This window comes from Camellia sinensis, chromosome 11 (genome assembly GCF_055761805.1).
Source record: "Camellia sinensis isolate YWXY chromosome 11, ASM5576180v1, whole genome shotgun sequence".
NCBI lineage: Eukaryota > Viridiplantae > Streptophyta > Magnoliopsida > Ericales > Theaceae > Camellia > Camellia sinensis.
The window spans coordinates 32,114,708-32,124,199 of NC_138971.1; positions in this window are offsets into that span (position 1 = coordinate 32,114,708).

Consider the following 9,492-nt stretch of genomic DNA (forward strand, 5'->3'; position numbering starts at 1 on the left):
AATTTTCTATGTTTTTTTAAAGATATTAAAAACATCTTATGATAACATGATACATGCTTTGAAAAAAAAAAAAAAAAAAAAAAACATGATTTGTATGGACATACCAATCTATATTTGGCCCATTCAAAGAAATTCTTCTAGAAAATGGAAGGATTGTAGACAACCCATAATATTTTGGCTCTTCATCATCCATTTTCCATTTTTTCCTATTGAAATGTCAAAATTATATTTCTTATCTTGGTTCAGTTCTTCTCCATTTTTATTTTTCTCAGCTATTTCATGTTTTCCTCTCCAATGTATGACTTGGAAATACGAGCAAAGCCGATTCAGTTAACTTGGCCTCATCCAATGCCAATTGTTAAACAATGCCTTCTTCAATCTATAGTAGAATTTGTATTTTATCTTTTGTTGAAGTTTTTGCTCTCCTCTATTTGTCCATAACTTTATGGTGAATTAGTTTAAATAGGAAGTGAATCCAAAAAAGCAAGAAAAATGGGTGAGAATAAGAATGATGATGCAATTGCAATTTGAATTTCATTGTTTTGGTTTTACCCTATATTAATTTTATTCATAATAAGTATTTTGGACAGATGTTGAAAATCCATAACAGAAAAAATGGTAGACGTATGTGATTTTTGGCAGATTTGTTTTTTGTTGTTTGTAGTTCTTGTTGAATTGTTAGGTTGTTTGTTTAGCTATTTAGGGTCTTCTTTTTTTTATCCGTATGTTGTTTTGCTTTTATTTTAAAATATAGTTGTTTTATATGTTCTCTCAAAAACAAAACAAAACAAAAAATGATATCAAAGTGTATAGTAGCACAAGCCCAAAAATGACTTGGGTTGGGACTAGGACCAGGTGTTATACCTTGGCCCGTTGGCGCTTGAGAGATGGTTAATCGGCCCGCCTCCCAATCCATGAGCAAAAAATAGGAAAAAAGTACAAGAAAAAAAAAAGGTTATCCCAAGTCTCAAACTATTAAGCTTAGCCTGTGGACCACCCCGCTAGGCCTTTAGGGCTTGGGCCTAAGATTTTTGGCTCTAGCTAGCCTGTCCTACTAGAAAAAAACCTGTCGAGGTTAGCCTACATATAAGCTTGGGAACCAATTTTGCGAGTTGAGCCAACCTGGCTTGAGTGTACACACACAATGTACAGTAGGCAGAGTGTCAAATCATGACCTACCATCTTCTGAACTAATCAACTAGTTTCCTCCTATGATGGAAATATTGTTTTGAGTATATCAAACAAACACATAGCTGGGAAACTGTGGTTAAACAAAGTTGATATTTAAACAACTTAGTGAATCTTTTCTTCTAATGCATCTACTAAAATATAATATTAGGAAAAATGAGTAATACCCCTTTACCAATTTCGAGGATAAATTCGTTTTGACGATAGAATAATGTATTGAAGTTCTATATCTTTTGTTATATATATTTTAACTCTGCTATAGGTTTTATATGCATTAGGTATTAATACGTGCATATATGTTTAATTCAATGAACCTTAATTTTGCAATGTTAAAAACTATACATTGTTTTGTGTGACAACCCCAACTTATGATTAACTAGTAAAACATGATTAAGAACACCTAATGAGTAATTAGAATGAAATCATGTGTTAATTATGCGTTACATGTGTTATTTGTGATTATATCTATCTGAAGTAAGAGTATCTGTTTGAATTTCCATTTTACGTGGGAATTGAAGGCCTTATCGGCATTCGAACACGAAATTGACTAGGTCAACGCATGATTTAGAATTTTTGGACTATTATGGTAGGTTTAATTTGAATTCGATTTAGAATCAAATAATTAGAATAAATTGAATTAGATTAACCAACTTAAACTATACTTAATTAAATCCCACTAATTCCACCTATATAAGCTAAGACAATTCTAGAAATACTTATGTGGAGGCAGAAATTGTACCCATATGTTAGTCAAGAGATTAACAAAGAATTGCGTTGTACTGTTCTGAATCTGTAAAAAGAATAAACAGTTAGTGCCTCCCAATCGGCGATTGCCGGCTAAAGGACACTCCGACGATCAAGTCAAATAGCATATATCTAAATCAAACTGAATAAGTAAATAGAATAGTTTAGGCATACCTCCTCCCTGGAGATGAAGATTACATCTCTTTATATAGGCACCAATTTGGTCCAATGACAATAAGCCACTTGTATGGCCCAAAGTTTATCTGATACATGTATGTCAGACCAACTTGGCAAGATGCATTGCAAGGTATTATTTTATTACCGTAATTTTATTTTCATGTAGGTATTGGATGGGCCCTCCTCACATGGGTTAATTTTTATCCTTCCACAATTGCCCCCAAGTTTTCGCTTCAGTTGATCGAAGTGAGAAGAAGTGGAAACTTTTCTTATCTCTGGTAGACTCTTGCACCTTTGTTACTTTTATAATCAAAGGAGTTTTCTGTGTTCTGTACTTGTCATAAACTAGCTTTATTTGCCTTTATCTTGCAGAATGTGAATATTTTTCACTTGTCCTTCGATCTTTTCGTGTGATAACTTTGATTTTGCAATCATTCTTACGTGGTCACTTATTTTCTATATGTTATCTTTCTTATTTTTCCGATCTACTACTTTTGACAATTACGTTGCTAAGACCATCATAGATCTTTCCTTCCTCTAATTAGATAAGATGATGACCTAGTCGTCGAACTGTTACCCTTAAGTAAACTTTAATAGTTGACCATCATAGGTTTTCTTTTGCCGTAGGCAGGATAAGCTAACGACCTAGTCGTCGAACTATACCTTTAGAGAATAGACCCTCGTAGGCCTTTTCTTGCTTTTGGCAAGATCGCTTTTGTTTGGCAGTTGGCCTTGATGTGCTGTTTGGTTTCCCATCACCCTTGATATTGTAAAACCATGGAATGTGTCAACAAGATTGATTTTTGTACGGGTTGATGGCTTTTTATGAGACCAAGCACACTCATTTAATCCTAGTGTTGATAACACTACTCAATGTGCTTAGCCTGGCTATGATCTTATTGTTTGATGCCTAGTAGGACCAAGGCTTACTCATTTTCCGATGCTTAGTTCGGTTAAAAGTTACTCAATTTTTTATGCTTAACTCGGCTAAGGCTTATTAAATTTTCGATGCTTAGAAGACTAGGGCTTTCTCAATTTCTGATGCTTAGCTTGGCCAAGGCTTATTCAATTTCCGATGCTTAGTAAGACTAGAGCTTACTCAATTTCTGATGCTTAGCTTGGCCAAGGCTTATTCAATTTGCGATACCTAGTAAGACTAGGGCTTACTCATTTTTCGATGCTTAGCTCGGCTAAGGCTTACTCAATTTCTGATGCTTAGCTTGGCTAAGACTTATTCAATTTTTGATACCTAGTAAGACTAGGGCTTATTCATTTTTTGATGCCTAGTAAGACTAGGGCTTACTCAATTTTTTGATGCTTAGCTTGACCAAGGCTTATTCAATTTCCGATGCCTAATAAACTATGGCTTACTCATTTTCCAATGCTTAGCTCAGCTAAGGCTTACTCAATTTCTGATGTTTAGCTCGGCTAAGGCTTATTCAATTTCCGATGCCTAGTAAGACTAGGGCTTATTTAATTTTTGATGCCTAATAAGAGTAAGGCTTACTCATTTTCCGATTCTTAGCTTGACGAAGGCTTACTCAATTTCTGATGCTTAGCTTGGCTAAGGCTTACACAATTACTGATGCTTAGCTCGGCTCTTCGAATGAGGTTCGATCGAGTTGCTGGATTTCTGAACAATCCTTATATTTGAAAAAGTTTGTTAAATAATTTTCACATTCATCTATGAGTCATCCTGCCGAGATGGGGCATGTAGAAGACGGTCACCTGTGACAAAGCTTTTGAGCTTCTCGTGATGAAGTTCCATGGACCACATTCTGTCAAATCAACAAAGTTATGGCTAGAAGGTATTCTCGAGCAACTCATGCTTGCGATGGTTAGTTTTTTAATTATGGTTTATGATTTTGGCCGTTAGATAAGTCCGTCCTAACTCCATGATCATCCTGCTAAAATTTCATGTTGATCGGATACGATCTCACTATTGATCTTATACTTGATGCTTCCAAATTTGTTGGTTGTTGATGACTGTTTGGAACTCAGAATTTGTAGAATCGGATCCCAAAAATGGATTCTACACATTGGAAAACTTGGGTGGTCATCCCCTGAAGTTATCGAACCTCCCAAGTAACCTGGATGCACTAGGATGCACCGTAGCACCAAAGACTGAGAAACACTGGATAAAATCCAGCTTCTTCATCATCAAAACCAACGGGCAACCCAAATTTTTTCCGGTTTTCCGTCTTTGCTTCGAGCAATCTTTCGGATTCTATAACTTTCTCAATTCTTAACGGGTTCACTCCGTTCTTTCGCCAATATCTTCATCTTACTTTGTACTCCGTGCTATGCCACCTTGCCTTCTTGCTCTCCCTTGAAATGGATAGTTTCGGTATGTCAAAAGTTGTCTGAAAACCAACTTTAAATATTACCTCCAAATTTGGTTCTTTCTTTCTTCTTCTTCTTCTTCTTCACATATAGCATGCTGTGAATGTTGGATTTTCTGCTACTGCATCATAGCTCGGCAAGCCATTAAGACCAGCAATTGAAGTGACATAGGCCATTTTGGTTGCCAGAATGCATATGCATGGTCTCCAATGCCGAACAATTCTTTAGAGTTGAGAGAGAATTATTAAGTCTCTGAATGGCATACTCAAAGCAATCAACTGGGTTTGCATGGACAGTGTTATTGAGTGAGAGAATATGTTGTTGCTCCTTCCATGGAAATGGTATAAATCCAGCATGCATCATGTTGGTTGGTCCAAGCAAAAGCTTTGTTCAAAATTTGTTTTACAGAATTTTTTCGGAATTAACGATGATGTTGATCATGTCATCTTCTTCATTGAATTAACCACTCCCTGAACTGAAGTTAGATCGTCGGGGCGTATAAAGCTTTGTTCGGTAGTCGCCTTGGTTTTCGGCTTGCAGAAACACTTGGAAGGTAATTCATCTTGTCGACAAGGGAGGCTGCTAAGGAGTTGTCAAGTTGCTTTCAAGCCGCAGTGTGTAGATTGCGGCATTTTCCCATGCTTATAGTGGTGGCGATCTTCGACATTTGTTTGGCATGGCCGTGATTTCTTTCTTTGGATAAATGTAGTGGCATGCGTCTCACTATTGAGTAACTCCATTTGCTTTTCTTGGACCTGCTTTCTAGAGAGAGAAACCAATGACCCATTTATGGATTGTAAACAAGAAGTTGTTCCTTCTGTCAAAAAAACTATTTAAAAAATTAAAAATTAAAAATTAATTAAATAAATAAATAAAAGGTTGAAGCCGAGCAATATTATCAGCCTTTCACTTATCTGTGACCGGCTTTGTTCTTGCTAGAGGACCTGCTAAACAATAATCTAGAGAGAGAGAGAGATAGTTGACCCGGGCTATTAGTGTACCAAGACATTTTCAAGCTATCTCATGCAAAAACTTTCACAAGGTTCACAATTTTATGTATACAAATATTAAAATGTAATAAAATGAATTGAGTTCCCTGAAAAACCTCACCATTTTTCATCTGGTTGAATTATCACATATAGACAAACTTACATAAAGCTAGAATAGCTCTGAACTCTTATCTCAGAACACTTGGTCGGCAGAAAATGGTGAATCAGACTATAATATTCATTACTTCATTGCGTTCGGACCATGATGGATAACTTTTGTCAAATTTCTTGCCGACCAAAATTTTGAAGCAGTTGTGTGAGTTGCAGAGCTACCGAGCTAGGCTGTAGCACTACTGAGCAGCCTTGTGGCTCTAACGAGCAACATTGTGTGAGTCGCTGAGTTGCCGATCTGGGTTGTTAGCTTTGTGGCATTAACCACTTGGTTGCCAAACATAGTTTTGCTCAGAAATTCTTATTCTAGAGAGAAAGAGCATAAACCCAACTTTCGTAAAAAAATATGCGGTTCCAGAGCTACTTTTAGAGCTAAATCAATTCATAGAAGTTTTATATGATACCCGTTTATATGCTGGACAGTTTTATATACATATATATATATATATATATATTTTGCAAGGTTGATCATTCCAGATTCCATGAAATGGCTATGTAAAGCCAAGGGACTTGAGTAGTTTTGCCGAAGGATGTGTCCCAATGTCTTTAGCGGAATTATGCCGACTTGGCGACATCATTTCTATTAGGCAAAATGATCGTTCGGTGAGCATAAAATGGTGCTCGTCGCTTCCATAGGACTCGGTCACTTCGTTCTTGCTTGTCGCTTTGTTTTTGGCTTTTGAGTACTTGATTGGCAAGCCCTCTTGGTCTTTGTCTTGGCGAGAACACTTGACCGGCAACTCTCAATCTGGCTATTTGTTTGAATGCTGGCAATCACTTCGGTACCGATCAATCTTCATGCTATAGCAGCTAGTACATGCTTTTTCTTCCTCTAGTGCAGAAACTTTCATGAAGTTCACAGTTCTAAGCATACATATTGAGAGGGGAGATTTGCACCTGACTGTACGGCCGAGCTGAGATAACGTCAGACGTGACGGACCGCATAGCGCCGAGCTAATCTCTGTTGACATGGCCAGCGGCCTGCCTTGCACGGTCGGAAATATTGACCGGTCAGGCACCAACTGGCATAGCTGAGCTGCGTCTTGAACGTGTTGGACGGAGCTTGGGTTAGCGGATGCTGACCGGGCTAAAAGGTAGCCCGAGCTAGTCCGTGGGCGCGATCAAGGCCGGTGCACCTTGGATTGGTCAGTCGATATAAAGTGGCTTCGTGTGACCAAGATTGAAGGTAGACCGGTTGGAGGCCGGCATGCCTCACAACCGGATGGTCATGATGAACCGACCAATGATAGTTCGGCCGAGGTGGGCAGGCTTTCGCCTGATTCCAAGTTATAGGTCGGCGACACATAGCTCGGTTATGAGCATGTAATAGCGACTCTCCACAAGTGACAGGCCGGTCGTGGTACTCCGGTTAAGTATGCCACCTGGGCCAATGGCGTAAAGGAGAGGACATCCGCTCCACGCACGCCTCAATTCCGTTGGGCAGTTCTGTGTGTACTGGAGGGAGGACTAAGCCTTTACACGCGTAAGGTGGTGAGAGGCGAGCACTGCCACCTGTCCAGGGAAGGACAGCAGAGGTAGTGCGCGCACAATCTTGAGGCTGCATGGCCAGCCTAGAAATATGGAGGAAGAGGGACGTTGGAGGTAAGCGAATTCATCCTATCAAAACTCTCTCTCTGATAGCCTTCTTCTTTAGCTAGTGGTCTGACTTGATCGTCGGAGGGTCTTTCCGGCACACCACCGCCGGGCAGCTCACCATTTTTGTGTTGCAGAGATAGACGCCGTCACAAGAAGCTTGACGACTAAGGAGTACGGAAAACAGAAGATATTTCGCCCCCGTACAATTGGCGCCGTCTGTGGGAAGTTTTTTGATACTCAACCCTTGTTCTCAGAGCTTCTTCGATCATTTCCATGGCCAACAACGGCGAAGCCCCACTGTCCGTCGTCGATGGCGTTACCCCTGAGTACGTCCGCTTGAGAAAAGGTCCTCTGAATACTCCAGCCATGGCAAGCCTAGAAACTCCTTCGTGGAGTGCGCGAGACAAACGCGGAAGGAGTGCTGATCTCTCGCAGAGTCCTGGGGGCCGCAGACGTCGGGGGGAGTCCCATGCGCAGCGCCTGGAGCACAAACTCAAGGACCAAGATGCCGTCATTCGCAAGATGGCGGCGGAGATGGAGCTACTGAAACGCCAGATCAAAGGGAAGGGTGTTGCTAGAGAGGGCAACCTCAGTGAGTGCACCCCGTCCCCTCGTTGGAGCAGTCGCCGCCAGGGGAGGACCCACTCTCTCTCCATCACCAGGAACTATGGGGTTGGAGGCTCCAACCAAGGGGAGGGCAGGTCCTTCTCTCGCGACAACACATACCACCCCTCACGCCCGACGCCGACGTCGGGATCCTCTTTCTCCACACATTCCAAGGACTTGAGGGATGTATTGGAAGAGAGGGCGCGCTGTCGGGAAGCTCGAAGAGTGCCGGCATTGCAGAAGTTAAGCGCTCCAGTGCGTTACAGTGAGGAACTGGTGATGCCAGCCCCCAAAGTGATGGCCTCTGCGCTGGAGGACAAAGAGCTGGCGCGACTTACAGCCACGCCGCTGTCTCCAGAGATTGAGAGTACGCCACTCCCCGCCGGATTCCACCAGCCAAAGTTCACTTTGTACGACGGCAAAACGGATCCGTACATGCACGTGAGTCATTATCGGCAGGTGATGGCTGGCCATCGGCGCAACGACGCTCTGATGTGTCTTATATTCCCAGCAAGCTTGGGAGAGCTGGGTCTGAAGTGGTTTGAAAGGCTCCCGAAGGGGAGTATAGAGGGGTGGCAACAGCTAGCAAAAGCCTTCGTCACCAAATTCAAGACCAACACTCGAACGCCGAAGGAGGTCGACCATCTCCTGGGCGTCAAGATGGAGTCTGGGTGTTCGTTGAAGGCATACAATGCGAAGTACTGGGAAACATACAACGAGATCCTCGACTGCCCTACGAATCTAGCGATCACTTAATACAAGCGAGGTCTTCCAGTCGGACATAGGCTGTGAGATTCACTTACGATGCATCAACCTACAACCATGGAGTCTCAAATGCAACGGATCAATGAGCACATTCGCGTGGAGGATGATGCTGCCTCCGCGACCGAGAAGGGTAATCTGGTCGTAGCAGACAGAAAGGTGGTTGGGAAAGTTCACTCGGTCGGGCGGGAGGATAACCGCCCAACCGACCGGTCAAAAGATCAACGCCGCGGATCAAACCCCGATGACCGACGCAAGGGTCGTAGAAACGACCGAACTGACGCACCCCGCGAAGCCGCGGAAGATGCCAAGAGAAAACTGAAGGCGCGGACAGGAATTACTACGGTCTTCAAAATTCCCATCTACCGCATTTTGAGCGAGATCCGAGGCGAGCCCTTCGTCCGTTGGTCGGCCAAGTTAGGAAGTGCGCAGCGAGGCTTCAATCCAAAATACCGCTGCACCTTCCATGAAGAACGAGGGCACTGGACAGAGGATTGCTTACCGCTCAAGCAGCACTTGGAGGAATTGGTGGCGGCAGGGCATCTTGACCAATACATAGATGGGGGGATCAAGGCCGCGCCAACTGGACAAACCGAGCCCAACGGAATGGCCGCCCTAGATGCGCCCCCGCAAGGTGTAATCAACGTCATCCACGGAATCATTGAACCGGCCAGGGTTTGCTAGCTGAAGGGGATGATCAAGAAGGCCGAGCACATGAGGGAAATGCTCTCTGTTCAGCCCGCTGTGAAGAAAGGAAAGACCGAAGAAAGGGACATCCTTTCATTCTCAACCAAGGACTTGGAAAGAGTTCAGATGCCGCACAATGATGCCTTAGTAGTCACTCTTCGCGTCAAGGACTTTGATATCAAGAGAATCTTGATCGACCAGGGGAGTTCGGTTGAAATCATGTATTATG